This window comes from Salmo trutta, chromosome 20 (genome assembly GCF_901001165.1).
Source record: "Salmo trutta chromosome 20, fSalTru1.1, whole genome shotgun sequence".
NCBI lineage: Eukaryota > Metazoa > Chordata > Actinopteri > Salmoniformes > Salmonidae > Salmo > Salmo trutta.
Window position 1 is genome coordinate 40,692,478 of NC_042976.1, and position 23,523 is coordinate 40,716,000.

Here is a 23,523-nt window from a genome sequence, read left to right on the forward strand (position 1 = left end):
GCCATTGTCTAATAACGGATGTAAAAAAAGAAGTTAGCAAAAATTAGTTATGTAAAAATTATTTCATACTCCACATTTAAGGGGGCCACAAGGGGGTCCAAAATTGCCCCCCCCCCCCCCCCAGAACCGCCCCTGCACTAAACATATAATCAATATGTTTACCTGTTTATATGAGAAAGCTGATCCGAGAGCAGCACTGCCTTTCTTTCGATCCTATCAGTATCGACACATGCCTCAACAACGCACTTTGCGAACGTTCTATCTGCTTGGTGTTTTTGGAAACGCATGTTACATCTTCAGAAGTGGATCATACCAGTTGCATCTTTATTTATGAGCCAACTTTTTAAGTGTTTCCCAAACAAGCACGTAGAGAGAACTTTCGCTAAATGCGTCGTTAGACCGTAGGTCGATACTTATAGGATCACATTAAAAGCAATGCCGCTCTCAGATCAGCCTTCTGCACTCAAATCTTACCTTAAACACTCTTAGAGTCTAAGCCCTGTCTAAACTGGGGGAGGGTTCTAAGCTAACATATGGAATTTTTTTAAATGGTCATAGCAAGGATTATTTAGCGATTTGATTTAGAATTTTAAGACCCCTGAAGGTATTAAAAAAATAGAAAAACATTGGATTGCAGCATTGAATTTAGCATTACTGCTATTAGCCAATAGAAAGCATTGAATAACAGATTCACTACATGGAACAACAGATAGTCCCCCCAAAAAATAAAAAATAAGTTTGTTCTGAAGTCTGACATATAGTACCAGTCAAAAGCTTGGACAAATCTACTCATTCAAGGGTTTTTCTTTATTTTTACTGTTTTCTAAATTGTATAATAATAGTGAAGACATCAAAACTATGAAATAACACACAGGGAATCATGTAGTAACCAAAAAAGTGTTAAACAAATCAAAATATATTTTAGATTCTTTAAAGTAGCATTGATGACAGCTTTGCATATTCTTGGCATTCTCTCAACCAGTTTCACCTGGAATGCTTTTCCAACAGTCTTGAAGGAGTTCCCACATATGCTGAGCACTTGTTGGCTGCTTTTCCTTCCCTCTGCGGTCCAACTCATCCCAAACCATCTCAATTGGATTGAGGTCGTGTGATTGTGGATACCAGGTCATCTGATGCGGCACCTCATCACTCTACTTCTTGGTTAAATAGCCCATACACAGCATGGAGGTGTGTTTTGGGTCATTGTCATGTTGAAAAACAAATGATAGTCCTACTAAGCTCAAACCAGATGAGGTGGCGTATCGCTGCATGCTGTATCGAATGCTGTGGTAGCCATGCTGGTTAAGTGTGCCTTGAATTCTAAATAAATCACAGACAGTGTCACCAGCAAAGCATCCCCAACCCATCACACCTCCTCCTCCATGCTTCACAGTGGGAACCACACATGCGGAGATCATCCATTCACCTACTCTGCGTCTCACAAAGACACGGTTGGTTTTAACCAAAAATCTCATATTTGGACTCATCAGACCAAAGGACAGATTTCCATCGGTCTAAAGTCCATTGCTTGTGTTTGTTAGCCCAAACATGTCTCTTCTTATTATTGGTTTCCTTTAGTTGTGGTTTCTTTTCAACAATTCTACCATGAAGGCCTGATTCACACAGTCTCCTCTGAACAGTTAATGTTGAGATGTGTCTGTTACTTGAACCCTGTGAAGCATTTATTTGGGTTGCAATCTGAGGCTGGTAACTCTAATGAACGTATCCTCTGCAGCAGAGGTAACTGGTCTTCCTTTCCTGTGGTGGTCCTCAGGTGAGATGGTTTCATCATAGCACTTGATGGTTTTTGCGGCTGCACTTGAAGAAACTTTAAAAGTTCTTGAAATGTTCCGTATTGACTGACCTTCATGACTGTTATTTCTCTTTGCATATTTGAGCTGTTTTTGGCATAATATGGACTTGGTCTTTTACCAAATGTATTTATTTATTTTTATTTAACCTTTATTTAACTAGGCAAGTCAGTTAAGAACAAATTCTTATTTACAATGACAGCCTACCAAAAGGCCTCCTGCGGGGACGGGGGCAAAAAAATATATATACATATATAAGTATAGGACACGACACACATCCCGACAAGAGAGACAACACAACACTACATAAAGAGAGACCTATGACAACAACATAGCAAGGCAGCAACACATGACAGCACAGCATGGTAGAAACACAACATGGCAACAACATGGTAGCAACACAACATGGTAGCATCACAAAACATGGTACAAACATTTTTGGGCACAGACAACAGCACAAAGGGCAAGAAGGTAGAGATAACAATACATCACCCAAAGCAACCACAACTGTCAGTAAAGGTCCATGATTGATTATTTGAATGAAGAGATTGAGATACAACTGTCCAGTTTGAGTGTTGCAGCTCATTCCAGTCGCTAGCTGCAGCGAACTCCTAACTTGTCACAACGCAACACAACTGATTGATTGGCTCAAACGTGTTAAACGCATCAAATACATTAAGGAAAGGCACACCTTTTAACAAGGCACACCTGTTAATTGAAATGCATTCCAGGTGAATACCTCATGAAGCTGGTTGAGAGAATCTGATTTGTCTAACACTTTTTTGGTTACTTCATGATCCCATATGTGTAATTTCATAGTGTTGATGTCTTCACTATTATTCTACAATGTAGAAAGTAGTAAAAAAAAACAAAAAAATACCTTGAATGAGTAGGATTGTCCAAACTTTTGACTGGTACTGTATATCTGAGAGCTATAAGAAAGATCAGGAAATTATTTAAAAATGTTTTTGCATGTATTTATCTCCTAATTTTAGGCGCTAAACTATCTCCAAATATACTGGCACCGAGACCTTAAGCAAAACGGAGAACATCATCCTGCTAGTGAGTGTCTCATCTTTCAATAGAGTGGTCATATTAGTTTGTAGGCCAAACCGTTCGGACACAACAGACGTTTTCATGAGAAGACCCATTTTCAGGATGTCTCATGATCTGACAAACACCGCTCTAGCTCTGCCACCTATCAGGGCGAAGTCAGCGGATGTGGTGGATTGAGACGCAGCCCATGCAAAAAAAAACAATAACATATCTCTAGTTTCAACAGACGGATTTTGATGGTAATTTTTGTGTGATGTTAGTTATTCTTATTTTTTTAGGGGGTAGATCAGCTTTAATATTGCAGATAGATTGTAGCATCCATCAATGTAGTTGGCTGCATCACTTTCAATCCCCCATATATTTTTTGCCAAATATATATATAGTGAACAAAAACGGTTAGGCCTCTAGTTCCAGCTTATACATACTATATACATTTTATGGACACAGTCTATTTTAAAATAGTTAGATTTTGTTTGTTTTTACTCCTGTCCTTCCTCTATCCTCAACCTCCCCCATCTATTTCTGATGTCCAACCGGTTTGATTTCTATTTGCCATATATTTCAAACTGTGCTCTTTCACAAAAGTTCTTAACCCATATATGCTTCATTGTTGTTTGTAACAATTGCAAAACGCTTTGGGAACTTTGTGTTTGTAGTCAACTTCATTCTGAATCTGCGGTCACAGTGAAACAGATACCTAGCCTAAACATCTTGATTCTATGTTTAGCAGAGATCTTCTGTGAATAAAGTAGTTAAAAAAGGGCAAAAAAAACCATCTAACACTGTCCTTTGGCTGCTCTATGAGTGGTCTGGATCACTCTTAGATGTGGGAAAGTGTTTAAGAGCAAAGTTACTAACGAAGTCTCTGGGAAACGAGGCCCTGATGTTTCCATCTTTTTTTCCCCCAGAACATTTATCAATCCTGTGAACATTCCACAAATTGTGCAATACTTTTCCTGGAAAAAGGAAAAGAAAACAAAACTGGTGAGTAACAAACTGGTGAGTAATTAAAAAACAGTCTGATAGACTATCTAGGCTAGTGTCCCAAATGGCACCCTATTCTCCATTTAGTACACTCATTTTAACCAGAGCCCATAGGGAAGTAGTGCACTGTGTAGGGAATAGGGTGCCATTTGGGACGCTGTTGTTCAAGTCATGTGTATACACTATAAAATACAAAGTCAAGCCTATCCATGGACAATATCAAACAACAACAGAACAATTTGAGAAATCAGAATATAACCTACGTTTTATTTGAAAGTATTTCGTTTTTTTTATTCCCATTAGCTACAGCCAAAGCTGCATCTACTCTTCCTGGGAGCCACACAAAACACAAAATACATCATATTAATAGTAAATTACAGCTGAAGGACAGAACTACATAAAATTACATAATACATAATATTAATAGACAGGTACAGAACTACATACTGTACATTTAAAATAAGAATACACACTTTCATATTCTTATGCCTTAGCAATCCATACAACATGTACTCATAATAACAGCTACACTGCAGTCATCCATTTTGTTACATTTGCTTACTGTTACATTTTCTGGTCCTGATCCTAATCTCTCAGAACCAGTTGTTCTGTAAACACTAGGAAGAATTTCACAACATTAAGAGCCACCTGTGTCCTTGGTTCTCCCATTTGACGTCAAGACTATAATAATAATGTGATTCATAGATGTTATGGAATGCAAGTGCAAAGAAAACAACAATGGAAATCCAACAATTCCTCTAGCTAAGGCGTCAACCACAGTTTTCACCCTAGCAACTGTGCTATTCCGCTCATAAATGAGCTACAGATGGAGTTTTCTTCACGTTAACGGCTTCAATTTAATCCCTTACCTCAGCAACCATGTTGGAGTTTCCTCCAGATAAAGTTTGAGGACCTGAGCCCTAGGACCATGCCTCAGCACTACCTGGCATGATGATTCCTTGCTGTCCCCAGTCCACCTGGCCGTGCTGCTGCTCCAGTTTCAACAGTTCTGCCTGCGGCTATGGAACCCTGACCTGTTCACCGGACATGCTACCTGTCCCAGACCTGCTGTTTTCAACTCTCTAGAGACAGAAGGAGCGGTAGAGATACTCTCAATGATCGGCTATGAAAAGCCAACTGACATTTGCTCTTGAGGTGCTGACTTGTTGCACCCTCGACAACTACTGTGATTATTATTATTTGACCATGCTGGTCATTTATGAACATCTTGGCCATGTTCTGTTATAATCTCCACCCGGCACAGCCAGAAGAGGACTGGCCACCCCTCATAGCCTGGTTCCTCTCTAGGTTTCTTCCTATGTTTTGGCCTTTCTAGGGAGTTTTTCCTAGCCACCATGCTTCTACATTACTTGCTGTTTGGGGTTTTAGGTTGGGTTTCTGTACAGCACTTTGAGATATCAGCTGATGTAAGAAGGGCTATATAAATACATTTGATTTGATTTGATTTGATTTTAACCTTTCACTTTTTTGAGATCCATCACTCCATTCTGTTCAATAAATTGAACAAAATGATAATTATCATCAGATGGGCTTCACTTACGTCCTTTGCTCTATCTAGTGCATAGAAATGTAGAACTTAACCCAATATTTACAGTGTTATGGTCTACCACTCATAAAGGCTTAACTGAGGTATAGTGTAATGTGTTACAGTCTACCACCCATAAAGGCTTAGCTAAGGTATAGTGTAATGTGTTACAGTCTACCACCCATAAAGGCTTAGCTAAGGTATAGTGTAATGTGTTACAGTCTACCACCCATAAAGGCTTAGCTAAGGTATAGTGTAATGTGTTACAGTCTACCACCCGTAAAGGGTTAGCTAAGGTATAGTGTAATGTGTTACAGTCTACCACCCATAAAGGCTTAGCTAAGGTATAGTGTAATGTGTTACAGTCTACCACCCATAAAGGCTTAGCTAAGGTATAGTGTAATGTGTTACAGCCTACCACCCGTAAAGGGTTAGCTAAGATATAGTGTAATGTGTTACAGTCTACCACCCGTAAAGGGTTAGCTAAGGTATAGTGTAATGTGTTACAGCCTACCACTCATTAAGGGTTAGCTAAGGTATAGTGTAATGTGTTACAGTCTACCACCCGTAAAGGGTTAGCTAAGGTATAGTGTAATGTGTTACAGTCTACCACCCATAAAGGCTTAGCTAAGGTATAGTGTAATGTGTTACAGTCTACCACCCGTAAAGGGTTAGCTAAGGTATAGTGTAATGTGTTATAGTCTACCACCCGTAAAGGGTTAGCTAAGATATAGTGTAATGTGTTATAGTCTACCACCCGTAAAGGGTTAGCTAAGATATAGTGCGTGTCCTTTGGACTTATTCATAAAATGAATAAATTCCCCTTGATATGGAGTTTCCTCCGGTTCTCTTATGGAGTTTTGCATTTCCATTTTCATTCCCCCGCACCACACTCACACCCAGCAGCATCCACCAATCAAGCACAAAATAAGACTACACTTTCATACACTTAAATAAAACTTTGCTCTACTGATATCCTGATGCCAAAGGTGCATCTTATCTTGAACTTTAACCCAAACACCAGATGTGCTCTCTCTCCCATGTCAAGTATGGGCAATGGCCCTGAGCGATAAACATGCAAAAGCACAGTGGGTTTAGCTGCTGCACCAACCAAAAGAGTCTGGAGTAGGATTCCAGGGCATTAAAACCACTGTAGAGGACGTTCCAGTAGGCTGTCTCTAGTGTAAACTAAAGAGAATGGAATGCTGACATTAAGTCGACTATTGGCCTCTCTGCCAGGCTTACGTCTGGAATTACAACATTTATTTGAAACCCAACGCCACTGCTGAAGCCATGCAAGTCACCCATAATGGGAAAGATCATCAGATCCTTAACGGTGCCCCTGACTGGGCATATGAGGGTGAGTACTGAGTAGTATTGACCCATTTTAGAGGGAAGGGACAAGGTGGGTTTCATCACACACACGAGGCTTTTGAGTAACGTGATTTCTTCCACTTTTTTTCAGAGGAGGTTTTCTCATCCAATGAGGCAATATGGTGGTCACCAACTGGAAAGTATCTGTCTGATGTTGAGTTTAATGACACGATCGAGTTCTTTTTGGATGGATATGGACAATACCCCAGAACGGTGGTTGTCCCATACCCTAAGGTGGGATGTTGTAATATGGGCCCTTTTTAAAACATGGTATGAATGTCATAAGAATGATATATATACCACAGATAGCAGGTAATAGGTCAAATATACAGTATACCATGATCACGCATTATGTGTGTGTTGTACATTGTACAGAGTAAATATAGTATTTGAAGTATATGTACTGTATCCTGAAAGAATGCCCCACATTTTTGTTATTCGTGTTATCTCCTGTCAAGGCTGGTTCAACAAATTGTAAGGCAAAGCTATTTGTGGTGGACACAACAAATCCGTCAAGGTGGACACAGGTGGTGGTGCCAGATTCCATTGGTGCAGGGTACAGTATCATGTCACACTTTCATATACGTTGATAGCGGTTGATATAGTAAAGTGTTGTCATAGGGTGATATAAAAAAGGGAGATATAAACCGGTCGCTTTGTGTTGTTTTTCTCCCAGTGATCACTATTTGAGATCAGTCACATGGGGTGACAGATGAGCACGCCGCTGTTCAGTGCACCAGGAGGAAGCAGAACCATGTCCTTTTACAGATCTATGACCTTGACGGAAACAACTGGAATGAGAACCAGGTAGTTGTCACCTCACCTCACTCTGTGGGTGGGCTCCTTGGTAGACAACAGCATTCAGAGAACAGAGAATCATGAATATTTTGTCTTGATAAACGTATTAAAATACATGTATTTTTTTATTTTAGAAATGTGAACAAGTAAGCAAGACAGGTTGGGTTGACCAGGTAAGATCACATACTGTATAAGGAAAGAACCATGTAGCTTTTTATGAAATATTTTGTTCCATTATTTCCATTTTCCAGTATGTTCCTCTCCAACCAATGTTTGCAGGTGATCATATAAGTTTCTACAAAGTGATGTGACACATACGGTTCTAAACAAATTCACCATGTGAAAGATAAGCGTTTTAGTGTTTTATTCCTTAAAGTGATTGCTTATTCAAAATCAAATCAAGGTGTATTTGCCAATATGCATAGGATAATAAAATGCAGACTTGCTAGCCATTCAAGGGAGATACCTAGTCAGTTGTACAACTGAATGCCTTCCACATTTAACCAACCCCTATGAGTCAGAGAGGTGTGGGAGGGCTGCTGTAATTGACATCCAACAGTGGGTTAACTGTGTTGTTCAGGGACAGAACAACAGATTTTTACCTTGTCAGCTTGGGGATTAGATCCAGCAACCTTCAGGTTACTGGCCCAACGCTCTAACCACTTGGCTACCTGCCAGGGGTTGTAGTTGTTCAAATGTGTAGATTTGATTGATTGATTCCAGTCTACTGTAAATGTTAGCAATATCAGAATTCAATACCTACGGTATGAAAGTGTATATCATTCCAAAGGGCAAGGCAACACCCATTACCTCAGGCAAATGGGAGGTCATCTACATTTCAGAACTCACCCAAGGCGCTATGTAAGTACAGATGCAAATCCATTGCACTTCATTAGATAACAAAGTAGAGTAAACCTACTATTTATCTATCACTTTGACCACATTGTCTTTAATGTGTTTCTCATAACACCCCATGGATATTTCATTTCAAGTGGTTTCTCTAAATTCATGATCCTGAATACCAAAGAAACCATGAAAGTATGTTCAATTGTTCATCGTTCAGACGGAGATGTTAACTCGTATGAACCTGTGGTTTGTTTGTTTGTGAGGGTTATGATCGGAAGGAGCCACTGTGCTCCCCCAGTGCCTCACCTGTGGCCTGTATCAGGACAGGTGTCAGTACAACTCAGCCTGCTTCAGCTACGATGCCTCTTACTACCGCATGGACTGCTATGGTCAGTTACCCCATTCCCCATTCACACCCTGAGCACTAACCCATCCGTGATCAATGCACAAAAATAACTGTGCTGCGCAATATCAATGAGTGATACAAGAAGTGTCCCAGATAACACCCTATTCCCTGTGTAGTGCACTATTTTTGACCAAGGCCCATAGGCCACAGTCTCAGTTCTGACCTCAGATCTCCAGGTCAGTTAGTACCTGATGTTATGTGGTGAACAATTAGCCTACGTGATGTTTTAGTGTATTGTGTGTGCTGATTGTTTCTTAACAGAACCTGGAACACCTTTGTTCACACTCAGGGACGATAGAGGCTCAGGTGAAGGTACGCAAAAAGTAACACTATTATGAAAATACTCTTTCTAACTGACCAATACTCAGGTTCATGAATCTTCACCATAAACGGGCCAACTTCTGATTTGACTTTTAATTGATAAAGAAGTTTTGTTTTAGAGCTCCTGGTTCTTCGTGACAACAAAGATCTTGAAGACATGATAAAATAATTCCAAATGCCGACCATGCAGTGTGGGACCCTGAGGGTAGCAGAATTTGGTGAGACTGAAGTTTTACAGACTGGCAGACCAAATCATACCATGCTAAATCAAATGTATATCTATTGGCCTCATGTTTCACTACCTTTTGCCAACAGATTTTTTATTTATTTATTTATTTCACCTTTATTTAACCAGGTAGGCAAGTTGAGAACAAGTTCTCATTTACAATTGCGACCTGGCCAAGATAAAGCAAAGCAGTTTGACAACATACAAAAACACAGAGTTACACATGGAGTAAAACAACATTCAATCAATGATACAGTAGAAAAAAACAAGACTATATACAATGTGAGCAAATGAGGTGAGATAAGGGAGGTAAAGGCAAGAAAAGGCCATGGTGGCAAAGTAAATAAAGTATAGCAAGTAAAACACTGGAATGGTAGATTTGTTATTTGAAGAAAGTTCAAAGTTAAAATATAAATAATATGGTGCAAAGGAGCAAAATAAATAAAATAAATAAATACAGTAGGGGAAGAGGTAGTAGTTTGGGCTAAATTATAGATGGGCTATGTACAGGTGCAGTGATCTGGGAGCTGCTCTGATAGCTGGTGCTTAAAGCTAGTGAGGGAGATAAGTGTTTCCAGTTTCAGAGATTTTTGTAGTTCGTTCCAGTCATTGGCAGCAGAGAACTGGAAGGAGAGACGACCAAAGGAGGAGTTGGCTTTAGGGGTGACCAGAGAGATATACCTGCTGGAGCGCGTGCTACAGGTGGGTGCTGCTATGGTGACCAGTGAGCGGAGATAAGGGGGGACTTTACCTAGCAGGGTCTTGTAGATGACCTGGAGGCAATGTGTTTGGCGACGATTATGAAGCGAAGGCCAGCCAACGAGAGCGTACAGGTCGCAGTGGTGGGTAGTATATGGGGCTTTGGTGACAAAACGGATGGCACTGTGATAGACTGCATCCAGCTTGTTGAGTAGGGTATTGGAGGCTATTTTGTAAATGACATCGCCGAAGTCGAGGATTGGTAGGATGGTTAGTTTTACGAGGGTATGTTTGGCAGCATGAGTGAAGGATGCTTTGTTGCGAAATAGGAAGCCAATTCTAGATTTAACTTTGGATTGGAGATGATTGATGTGAGTCTGGAAGGAGAGTTTACAGTCTAACCAGACACCTAGGTATTTGTAGTTGTCCACAAATTCTAAGTCAGAACCGTCCAGAGAAGTGATGCTGGACAGGCGGGCAGGTGCAGGCAGCGATCGGTTGAAGAGCATGCATTTAGTTTTACTTGTATTTAGGAGCAGTTGGAGACCACGGAAGGAGAGTTGTATGGCATTGAAGCTCGTCTGGAGGGTTGTTAACACAGTGTCCAAAGAAGGGCCAGAAGTATACAGAATGGTGTCGTCTGCGTAGAGGTGGATCAGAGATTCACCAGCAGCAAGATCTTTGGTGTCAAATGATGTTACGCCCTAATTTTCCCCCAAAAAATAAAAGTACCCTCTTCTAATTGATATGTAAGTACACAGGCCTAAGCATCTTACAGGATTTGCAGAGAATTGATTACCCCATTCATTTCACTTCACTTTACTGCCTCCAGATCCAGTACATTATATTACAATAATTGTAATTGGTCAAGTTGTGTCAAGTTATATACTGATTTCCCTTGCAGATATGGAGGCCCCTGTAGTCAGAAGGCAGATTATCGCTACAGACTGAACTGGGGTTCGTACCTCTCCAGTACGGAGGGGATCATACTGGCCAGTTTCAATGGACAGGGAAGCATCTACCAACGTCTTGGAACGTTGAAGGTGGATGATTAAATAACGGCCGAAGGGGTAAAATGCCATTGAACTACAGAGACCTCAGTGTGTCAAGTATAACATCTGTTTAACAATATGTAAAAACAATTCACAAGTAAGGCAATGCATTCATTTCTGATAATTAATGCAAATTCAAATACCCCAAAGTGGGCTATCTGTTGATCTTGAAAAATGTCTCATTAATGTAATCTGCTCTCATCGGTTTTTGATTCTGATGAGATCAACACTTGAATGACATAATACTGTAGCTAGAGCTGATCAAATAAAGATGTTTCATTTTTTTGGTACTAGAAAATTCATTGATATGGGCTTTATAGACAAAGAACGAACAGCCATTGCGTTGCGTAAATTGGATATTCTCTTAGATTGTGTATATATTTCTTATAAATAAGTTGTTGTAAATATTTGTTCAATTAAACTAACTGATGTGGTTTGAAATAATCTGTTTTTCAGTCAAATGGTGGCTTTGTCACGTGGATGGCTTTGGGTGTGTCACGTCTGCTCCTGCTCCTCCCCTCCGGCGTTCGACGTCGCCGGTATACTAACCACCGGTCCTGGGATCCATCATTACGCACACCTGGCATCAATCATTACCTCACTTATTACCTCCCCTATATTTGGCACTCCCTTAGGTTGTTTCCTGATAGAAGAATTTGAATGTTTAAAGGTAATGACTAAAGTATTCCACCCAAAATTATATAACTGTGTGAAATGTGTTAGACTCAAGAATATAATCTGAGAATGTGTGTAGCTCTGTTAGAATTCTAGAACTAGGGCATTATATTATTTTGTAGATGTGCAAGCAGGGTGCAGCTGCAAAACAGATAACAGAAAACCATTAGAGGTCTTCAAACCAAGGGGCCCCAACGGGGGAGGAGAAGTGAAAGACTTGAAGAATGTGAAAATATTGATAGTTCTTTCTCTATTCTGTGGTCAGTGGAAAATACTGTTTGTTTGAACAGGGAGTAGCCTAAGATAAGGATTTTTGTGTGTATAAAAGACTGGCTCTGCTTTTGGGGGGCAGAGCGCTCTCTGAATAAAGAATTGACCTATTGCAGACTGAGACTTTGTCTATTTATTTAAACTGGAGTTTTACAACCTTCAGGAATTAGACAGAGATATAAAATAGTTCAGTTAGAACATTGAAATAGAAATTCTCGTGACAACTTGGTCCTTCGAGCCGGATCTCAATACCTGTTTCTGTCATCCCATGGGACACCGAAACCGTGCACAGGCGAATGATACATCCGTAGTAACAAAGACCTGCCCTCTAACATTGGGGGTCCGTTACAGGCCGGTGGCAAACTGGGAACGACAGGAACGGTGACGAGATCCAACCAATATTGAATCTCAGCTGCAAGGATAAGGTCAGTAATCTTTATTCACTAGTTTGGATTAATTTAAATTTACAAAAAGGTTGACTTAATGGATAGGATTAAATTCCTATAAGCATTCGTGTCATAGTAAACTGTATGGGAGATTTAATTGCAAACGAAAAGGTTTGATTTGTATCGGGTATACCGCCTATATAATCTAACGTAGAGAAAGTTTAATTACAAAAGTATCTACATTTGTGTTAGACGGCACTGGGTAACAGATCATTGTAATTTCGAACGGATACGGGTCCGAAATGACTCGTAGTAGTTAAGGCCATTAATAAAAATAAACTAACTTGTGTTGAGATAGTCTGAGCAGGGACTATTAAAAGTATGCAGGGAGAGGTATAAACACCTAAAGCCTATAAGACAAAGGCGTACTTTTAAAAGTGTGGGATTGTTAAATAGGAATAATGGGTAGTAAAACCTCAAAGGAAGTCCCGGAATTAACCGGGGATGAGAGATATATGGAATATAAAGATAAGAGGAATGTATATTATGGTCCGAAGTGGAGGAAGAAGTATGGTTTTGTTGGGCGTCTAGATATAGACAAGTTAGAGTCTATGATTAACTTCACTAGGGTAGGGGGCAGCATTCGGAATTTTGAATGAAAAGCGTGCCCAAATTAAACTGCCTGATACTCAGGCCCAGAAGCTAGGATATGCATATAAGTGGTAGATTTGGATAGAAAACACTCTAAAGTTTCCAAAACGGTTAAAATAATGTCTGTGAGTATAACAGAACTGACATGGCAGGCAAAAACCTGAGGAAAATGCATCCAGGAAGTACTATTATTTTGAAAGGCTGTTTTTCCATTGAAAGCCTATCCACCATACAAAGACTTAGGACCCAGTTCACGATCTCTGTGGCTTCTTCTACATGTGACCAGTCTTTAGGCATTGTTTCAGGCTTTTACTCTGAAAAATGAGGGAGATACAGCACTTTCAATGAGTGGACAGTGGAAATTTCCAGACATGAAGCCAGCGAGTGATCGGGAGCGAGCCTTTCTTGTTTCTCCTTTTCTATTGACGTAGCTTTTGTCCGGTTGAAATATTATTGTTTATTTATGACAAAAACAACCTGAGGATTGATTTTAAACATCGTTTGACATGTTTCTACGAACTTTTATTGTACTTTTTTGACTTTTCGTCTGGGTGTTGAGAGCGCGCTTTGTGCCTTTGGATTACTGAACTAAACGCACCAACAAAACGGAGGTTTTTGGACAAAAAGAGGGACATTATTGAACAAAATGAACATTTATTGTGTAACATGGAGTCCTGGGAGTGCCACCAGATGAAGATCATCAAAGGTAAGTGATTAATTTAATCGCTATTTCTGACTTTTGTGATTCCTCTCCTTGGCTGGAAAATGTCTGTATGGTGTTTTGTGGCTAGGCGCTGTCCTAACATAATCGCATGGTGTGCTTTCGCCATAAAGCCTTTTTGAAATCTGACACAGCGGCTGGATTAACAAGAAGTGTATCTTTAATCCTATGTATAACACTTGTATTTTTCATCAATGTTTATGATGAGTATTTCTGTAATTTGATTTGGCTCTCTGCAATTTCACCGGATGTTATTTGAGACAATGCATACTGAACATAACGCGCCAATTTAAACTGAGGTTTTTGGACATAAAGAGGGATGTTATCGAACAAAACAAACATTTATTGTGTAACATGGAGTCCTGGGAGTGCCACCAGATGAAGATCATCAAAGGTTAGTGATTCATTTAATCGCTATTTCTGACTTTTGTGAGTCCTCTCCTTGTCTATGAAATGTCTGTATGGTTTCTTGTGGCTAGGCGCTGTCCTAACATAATCACATGGTGTGCTTTCGCCGTAAAGCCTTTTTGATATCGGACACTGTGGTTGGATTAACAAGAAGTGTATCTTTAAAATGGTGTATAATACTTGTATGTTTGAGGGATTTTAATTATGGGATTTCTGTTGTTTGAATTTGGTGCCCTGCAATTTCACTGGCTGTTGTCGAGGTGGGACGCTAGCGTCCCAATGATACCAGAGAGGTTAAAAAGATGCATAAAACCTGTAGAGATAATATAGGAAAGCAGCAGGCAGAAGGGTTAGATACAGCCAGGGTGTGGCTATCAGAAGCCCGCAAGAGAGGGGGTAGAGAAGGAAAGAAGGAAGGGACCTAAGAGGGAAGGGGAAAAATGGACAGGATCAGACGATAGAAAGTGTTTTAATTGTGACAAAACAGGACATCTGGCCTGAGAGTGTAGAGCTCCTCTAAAGGATGAGAGAGAAAGACAGTACCGAGACAGAGAGAACAAGAAAGAGAGAGCGAGAGCAGAGAGAAAGAGAGAGACAGAGATATGGAGATGAGACAGCACCATCTTTTTAAAGATTTTTGATGTGTTAAACAACAGGTTTGTTTTTACAAAATTTATGCAACAGGTTGAAATGATTAGATTGCTGGAAAGGGGTTATGGGTTTGTTTATTGTTTACTGTTTATTATTTATTTTAGGTTTTGATTTCACTTAATTAAACATTGTATTATCTGATGTGTTTGAGTAGGATTCTTTCTTCCGGGACGGATGGAAGTCACCTAAAGTATGTATGGTTAAGGAGAAATAGGAAAACACGTCTACACTATTAAATGCCTGGGATTAAATATCACTGATTCCTTACGCTGACAAATGTACTACATTAGCGACAGAATTTTTTTTTACATTTAGTGGGGTAACAGGAACAATCTAAGGAGAAAAAGCTATCACATATTTGTTGGACATTGGTCTAGTAATGATACCAGGATAAATTAAGCATAGATATACATTGATGTAGATTAAAACGAATGATTAATGATTTGAGGGAGTACAGTGGAATTATCATTATTATCAGTTGTTTGTTTGTAGTTAACTTTTGGGTTTCTGTATCGGTGTAGTATAATGAATGCTGATGAAGTGTTTTGTGTTTTTTCTGGGAAAATGGGGGTTTCATTGTCTCTCTTTGGAATGTTTCACGGGGCTATAATCTTGGGGAGAGTGAGTGAGATTGAGGCCTGGCAAGTTTGTTTGTTTTTACCTTAGGGTTTGCAAATACCCACACACAACACATAGTGTATAACTATTTGTTGGTGTTTATAAAATACTATGTTTGATTTGTGTGTACTATTTCTTTTGGGTTTGGTGAGTTTTCCTTTTGTCTTAGTGCCAAGGTATCTTAAAGGGGCACGCACACACATGGAGTTTTAATTAAACACGTGAATTCTTTTGATAAAGGAATGTTCTGGGAACCTGGGATACAACGTGTAGGAAATGTTTGACTGTTTTTCTTTAATTTGTCTAATATAGTAAGAAACACTTATTTGAAAGGTTTGTATGACCTATGACCTCTCATGACTTTCCATTGTGGTTTGACCAGCCTCATTGGAAAGCCATTTGGATAATGAATTTAAGGTCATTTGTAATACTGATTTCAAGGTAATTTGTGTAATTGATAATTATGATGGAGTTTATAGTTCTTAGACATATTTGTAATTTGGACCAATGTGAAGAAAGAAAGGGCATTGCCTTTGACTAAGGATAGGCTTCCTTAAGTCTATTTTCCTATGACCATACAATAATTATCCCTTGTGGAGTTTTTCAGAGTAGTGATTTTAATTTGATTATGTTATTTGAAATTTTGTTTTATCTTTTGACCAGTAGTAGTGTTTTTTTATACATTACTCTCATGGAGACTTATGTGTTAAAAATGGGGGAGGATACGGTCCTTTGAGATTTGGATTTATATTTATGGGGCGAAGGAGTGTTTATAAAAGATTGTTATAAGGTTATTTTGAAACTACCACTATTATAGCTTAAGTAATGTTTAGTAACCTAGCTAAGTTTTATTTTCCCTTAGGTAGTTAGCTGTTGTTTTATGTAGATTATATTTTTGTGTGAAATTTAACACAACAAGTCTATAAAAATGATATTATAGTATTATTATACTTTTTTGTTGAATAAGATTATAAAGTTAGCAAGAATAAGTTGTAATTATGGTAGACTTATGTTAAGTATTTAGGACATATTTTAAATAGGAAAAGAAATACGGTTCATATTACCCACAATCGGCAGAATTAATTTAACACAGGAGTGATAAGATTAAAGTACGATTAACTTTAGTTACAGGGGGCTGTAATGGCTGTCATAGAGAGGGGACCAAAGCGCAGCGTGTTGAGTGCTCATGATGAAATGTATTTTAACTCAAAAACACTAAAGACAAAATAACAAAGAGAAAAACGAAAGTGCACAGTTCTGTCAGGTACATAGACTAAACAGAATACAACTACCCACAAACACAAGTGGAAAAAAAACCCTACTTAAGTATGATCTCCAATTAGAGACAACGAGGACCAGCTGCCTCTAATTGGAGACCATCCCAAACAACAACAACATAGAAATAGAAAACTAGAACTAAACGTAGATATAGAAAACATAGAAAAACACAAAAACACCCCCATTCATGCCCTGACCTACTCTACCATAGAAAATAACATCTTACTATGGTCAGGACGTGACAGTACCCCCCCAAAGGTGCAGACTCCGAATGCCACTAAACAAAACAAACAAAAACAAAAGGGAGGATAGGGTGGGTAACTCCTATCTATGGCGGCTCTAGTGCAGTCCACATAACCTTATCTTCCAGCAGAGGAGGCGGCTCCGGGGCGTAACCCCCGCTCCACCCGCTGATCCCTCTGCTTTAGTACCACCGGACCGTGGATCGTCGAAGGAACCGGACTGTACGTCAATCGCTGAAGACTCTGGGCTGCAGGCCGTCTCAGGAGGTTCCGTGCTGCAGGCCGTCTCAGGAGGTTCCGGACTGGGGAGCGTCGCTGGAGGCTCCGGACTGGAGAGCGTCGCTGGAGGCTCCGGACTGGAGAGCGTCGCTGGAGGCTCCGGACTGGAGAGCGTCGCTGGAGGCTCCGGACTGGAGAGCGTCGCTGGAGGCACCGGACTGGAGAGCGTCTCTGGAGGCACCGGACTGGAGAGCGTTGCTGGAAGCTCCGGACTGGGGAGCGTCGCTGGAGGCGCCGGATTGGGCAGGCGCACTGAAGGCTTAGTGCGTGGAGCCAGGACAGGTGGCACCAGACTGGTGACATGCATTTCAGGGCGAATGCGAGGAGCAGGCACAGGACGTAACGGGCTGTTGAGAAGTACTGGAGACCTGGTGTGTATAGCCGGTATCACTTGTTCCGGAACTTCCACACACACTTCTCAGGACGAGTACGGGGAGCTGACTCAGGTGGCACCAAACTGACGACACGTTCCTTTGGGAAAAACTTGTGTATCCTCCACCAACTCAATAACTCTCCCATTTCTCCCTTCTCCAAATTTTCCCTCTTCTCCCGGATTGGCTCTGGTTTACTCCTCGGCTCTGCCGACTGCTCCATGTGCCCCCCCCAAAAAAAAATTCTTTGGGTTTCTGTAGCCTCTCGTGCCTCCCCGGCAGGCTTCTATATCTGTCCAGTACTTGGCCCCAAGTCCAGTTTACCCTCTCTAGCCTCTCCTCCAGAGACCAGGAATCCATCTCCTCCCGGGCACGCTGCTTGATCCAGTCGTGGTGGGTAGTTCTGTAACGGCTGTCGTAGAGAGGGTCCAAAGCACAGCGTGTTGAGTGCTCATGATGAAATTTATTTGAACTCAAAAACACTAAAGACAAAATAACAAAAAACGACCGCGGACAGTTCTGTCAGGTACATAGACCAAACAGAATACAACTACCCACAAACACAGGTGAAAAAAACCTCTACTTAAGTATGATCTCCAATTAGAGACAACGAGGACCAGCTGCCTCTAATTGGAGATCATCCCAAAAAACAACAACATAGAAATAGAAAACTAGAACTAAACATAGATATAGAAAACATAGAAAAACACAAAAGCACCCCCTGTCACGCCCTGACCTACTCTACCATAGAAAATAACATCTTACTATGGTCAGGACGTGACATGGGCAGTATTCGGAAATTCAGATGAATGACATGCCCAAATTAAACTGCCTGCTACTCGGGCCGAGAAGGTAGGATATGCATATTATTAGAAAACACTCTGAAGTTTCTAAAACTGTTTGAATGATGTCTGTGAGTATAACAGAACTCATATGACAGGCAAAAACCTGAGAAAAATCCAACCAGGAAGTGTGGAAATCTGAGGTTTATAGTTTTTCAAGTGATTCCCTATCCAGTATACAGTGTCTGTGGGATCATTTTGCACTTCCTAAGGCTTCCACTAGATGTCAACAGTCTTTATAACGTTGTTTCATGCTTCTACTGTGAATGGGGAGAGAATAAGAGGTCCTGGAGTCAGATGACTGAGAAAATGACATGAGCTCAGACAGGCACGCGCTCCCATGAGAGTTAGCTGTGTTCCTTTTCTTTTTTGAAGACAAAGGAATCGTCCGGTTGGAATATTATGGAAGATTTATGATACGAACATCCTAAAGATTGATTCTATACATCGTTTGACGTTTCTACGAACTGTAATATAACTTTTTTGACTTTTCGTCTGAACTTAACTGCGTGAGCACAGTGCATTTGGAGTACTCTACCGAACGTGCGAACAAAAAGGAGGTATTTGGACATATATATAGACTTTATCGAAACAAATTAACATTTATTGGGAAACTGGGATTCCTGGAAGTGCATTCCGATGAAGATCATCAAAGGTAAGTGAATATTTATAATGTTATTTGTGACTTCTGTTGACTCCACAAAATGGCGGGTTTGGTTTCGTCTCTGAGCGCTGTACTCAGATTATTGCAAAGTGTGCTTTCGCTGTAAAGTTTTTTTGAAATCTGACACAGCGGTTGCATTAAGGGGAAGTGCATCTATAATTCTTTGATTAACAGTTTAATATTTTATCAACGTTTATGTATAAAGAATTGACCTATTGCAGACTGAGACTTTGTCTATTTCTTTAAACTGGAGTTTTACAACCTTCAGGAATTAGACAGAGATATAAAATAGTTCAGTTAGAACATTGAAATAGAAATTCTCGTGACATTTCTCCAGTCAGTATTGTGTATGTGTTTCATGTCTATACGCTACTCGTGTTTGTTATATTGTTCGATGTTCTGTTTATTATTAAACTCACCACCTGAACTTGCTTTCCGACTCCCAGCATATACACCCAGATCCCCCGATCTCCTTTGTGGTAGAGATGGACACTTCAGAGGTGGGTGTGGGGGCAGTTCTGTCTCAACGACAGGGTAATCCACATAAATTGTGTCCGTGTGCATATAACTCTAAGAAACTGTCCCCTGCAGAGAGGAATTATGACGTCAGTGATCGAGAGCTCCTGGCGGTGAAGTTGGCATTAGAGGAGTGGAGACACTGGCTGGATGGCGGCAAGGAACCATTCGGCATCCTTACCAACCATCAGAGCCTGGAGCACATATGGACAGCGAGGAGGCTGAATCCGTGCCAAGCAAGGCGGGCCCTTCCCAAGGTTTGACTTCACGCTGACCTATCGCCCAGGTAAAAAAAAAAACCACCAAGGCCAATGCCCTGTTCCGACTCTACGATTCGGGAGAGGGTCCTGTCCAGAATGCACCTATAATCCCATCCTCCCGAGTCGTAGCTCCTGTGGTCTGGGACGTAGATCTGGACATTCGCCAAGCTCTGGAGAGGGAGCCCACACCCACTAATTGTCCTCCTGAGCGCATCTACGTTCCCAAGGGGATAAGGGATCGGCTTCTGACCTGGGCACACACAGCTGTTGTCGCTGGACATCCAGGTATTTCTCGCACTACCCAGTACTGGTGGCCCATATGTGCCCAAACCAAATCCCCCCAGAACGCTCCAGCAGGGAAACTCCTTCCCATGCCTCAGCGTCCCTGTTCCCATCTATTCATTGACTTTGTTACTGATCTCCCCTCCTCTGATGGTTTCACCACCATTTTGGTGGTTGTGGATAGATTTTCAAAATCCTGTCGTTTAATCCCTCTTTCTGGTCTCCCTACTGCTATTCCAGCAGGTCTTCCGGCATTATGGCCTTTCCGGAGGACATCATCTCAAACCGTGGCCCCCAATTCACATCACAGGTATGGAGAGTCTTTATGGAGAAGCTCGGGGTCACGGTCAGCCTCACTTCCAGGTATAGGCCTCAGTCCAACAGGCAAGTGGAGAGGATGAACCAGGAGCTGGGGAGGTTCCTGAGGAGTCACTGTCAGGACCGGCAGGAAGAGTGGGCTCGATTCCTTCCATGGGCAGAGTACGCCCAGAACTCGCTACATCACTCATCCACTGGGTTGACCCCCTTCCAGTGTGTTCTGGGTTTTGGAGCGTCTCTCATGTGAGACTCCAGCATGCCGTCCACAGTCAAAAGGAGCAGGCAGACAGCCACCCCAGTTAGACCCCCATGTACCACCCTGGGGACCGTGTCTGGCTTCCTACCAGGAACCTCCCACTCCGCCTGCCCTGCAAGAAGCTGACTGGAGGGTCAATGAGGTGACGTATAGGTTTCAGCTTCCCAGTGACTTTTGTATCTCACCTTCTTCCCCATAGATTAGGAGAACCTTGAAGGCTACTCCCGGTATCTCACACACACGTCTACTGCTCCTTTGGGGCCACTAAATACACACACACATTTCTCTCCCTCTCCAGCCTCTACTAGACTTTATGGGACTAACGTTCAGTACATTGATTATTCATTATCCATGCTTCATAACTACTAATTCATAATGGATTATTGATTAATTTACCTTTATTAGGTTCTCCTCTTATCAGTTCCCTAGCTGATGCTGTCCCCCATGACACCCCTCCACCCATCCTGGACATCGAGGGGGGTCCGGCCTAAGCCGTCAGATCTCTACTAAACTCCCGACGTCGTGGGGGGCGGCTCCAGTATCTGGTGGACTGGGAGGTGTATGGCCCGGAGGAGCGGTGTTGGGTTCCGGTGAAGGACTATCTGGATGTCAACATCATCCGTGATGTCCACTTTCGCCGCCCGGACCGGCCCTCTCCTTGTCCTCGGGGCCGCCCCTCTGGTCGGCATCGTCCTGCGTCTGGAGCCGCGGGGGGGAGGGGGAGGGGTACTGTCACATCTACTCCCACTCCTCCCCTCCGGCATTCGAAGTCGCCGGTATACTAACCACCGATCCTGGGATCCATCATTACGAACTCTTGGCATCAATCATTACACGCACCTGCACGTCATCAGGCACACCTGGACTCTATTACCTCACTTATTACCACTCCTATATCTGGCACTCCCTTAGGTTGTTTCCCCAGTCAGTATTATTTATGTGTTTCATGTCTATACCTGCTCGTGTTTGTTACATTGTTCAATGTTCCGTTTATTATTAAACTCACCACCTGAACTTGCTTTCCGACTCCCAGCGTATACAGTACAGGTTGCTGGAAGTGGAGTTTTCAAGTGTTGAATAGCAGTTGCCCCAGTAGCTAAGTGGGTATATTATGGTATGTATCAGGGCGTATAACCGTACAACAGGTCTAATACTATAAAAACATGCATTTAGTAATGCAAAAAGTTAAAAAGGCAATGTTTGTTTCACCTTATATGAGTACAGTCACTAGCTGGATATTCCTTTTCCAGACTTGCGTATACTGAATGCTATATTAGTAAACCGGAGAAAAATGCTGAGGGTAAAGACATCAGAAACATTACAACGTCCTTCTTTGTCATCAAATAATCTATTGTATGTCAACTGTAACTGTGTCTACATAAAAAATGATTATATTCAACAGAATTCCAGTAACGACTAGAGCATAGAATTTCAAAATCAGTGGACTATCTCCTGGTTCATGGGACAGCTGATGGTATGTGTCTTTGTTTCAGTGAAATATTTTACATGCTACTCAATCACGCACTCACACACAATGCTGTATTTTTCATTTATAATGTATAGAATATAGTACTCGGTATAGCCATTAACAGGTGAATGCTCCTGATCTTATTCATAATTGTTTTTAATGGTATTTGACAGATGCATATATTTCCTTGTTCAATAAGGTATTACAAACAGTTAGTTTTTCTTGTAGACAATGCTCACATCCAGCAATCTGTACAGATCTCCAAAGCCCTGGTTGACCAGCACGAGGACTTTGAGGCAATGGTAAATATTGATTTGGGGAGGACAACCTGAGGAAGGTGGTGGGGATGATGAGTTGCACTTGGAGTCCACGTGAGGAGTGTCAAATATTCTTCATTGGTTCTGATCTACAGTATGCCTATGTTTGATAGTCCTAGGGCTAACTATAGTACGTGTAAAAATATTTTGGTGAGTTACTACTGTATGTTACATGCAAACTATATGTTACAACTTTCATTACACACATTTGACAGTTTATAAGACATTTTGCGTACCCTTCACTGAGTGGTTTGAATATGACCAAACTGCATCTATGATATGAACTACACTGAGTGTACAAAACATTAAGAACACCTGCTCTTTTATTGACATAGACTGACCAGGTGAATACAGGTGAAAGCTATGATCCCTTATTGATGTCACTTGTTAAATCCACTTCAATCAGTGTAGATGAAGGGGAGGTGACAGGTTAAAGAAGGATTTTTAATCCTTGAGACAATCGAGGCATGGATTGCGTCTGTGTGCCATTCAGAGCGTGAATGGACAAGACAAAAAAAATGTAAGTGCCTTTGAGTGGTTTATGGTAGTGGGTGCCAGGTGCACCGGTTTGTGTCTAGAACTGCAGCGCTGCTGGGTTTTTCACGCTCAACAATATCAAGAATGGTTCACCAGCAGTGGCGACCCGTCATTCAGGTTAGGTGGGACAGAGCTCCACCTGTTTTGAGCACCACCTGTTTAGCAAAATAAAAAACATATACAGTGCCTTCGGAAAGTATTCAGACCCCTTGACTTTTTCCACATCAATCTACACACAATACCCCATAATGACAAAGCAAAAATAGGTTTTTTGAAATGTTTGCAAACTTATCAAAAATGTAAAACAGAAATACGTTATTTACAGAAGTATTCAGACCCTTTGCTATGAGACTCGAAATTGAGGTCAGCTGCATCCTGTTTCCATTGATCATCC

General features: G+C 41.2%; 1 long non-coding RNA gene across 1 annotated transcript; it reads left to right on the forward strand.

Annotated features, from left to right (window-relative positions):
- The first annotated feature begins 5,243 nt into the window (after nucleotides 1–5,243).
- LOC115156065 (uncharacterized) lies at nucleotides 5,244–12,181 on the forward strand. The gene is made up of 7 exons (XR_003868176.1): nucleotides 5,244–7,327; nucleotides 7,448–7,578; nucleotides 7,704–8,804; nucleotides 9,083–9,133; nucleotides 9,262–9,360; nucleotides 10,972–11,137; nucleotides 11,576–12,181. It is a non-coding gene; the product is annotated as an uncharacterized LOC115156065 (long non-coding RNA).
- The last annotated feature ends 11,342 nt before the right edge of the window (nucleotides 12,182–23,523 follow it).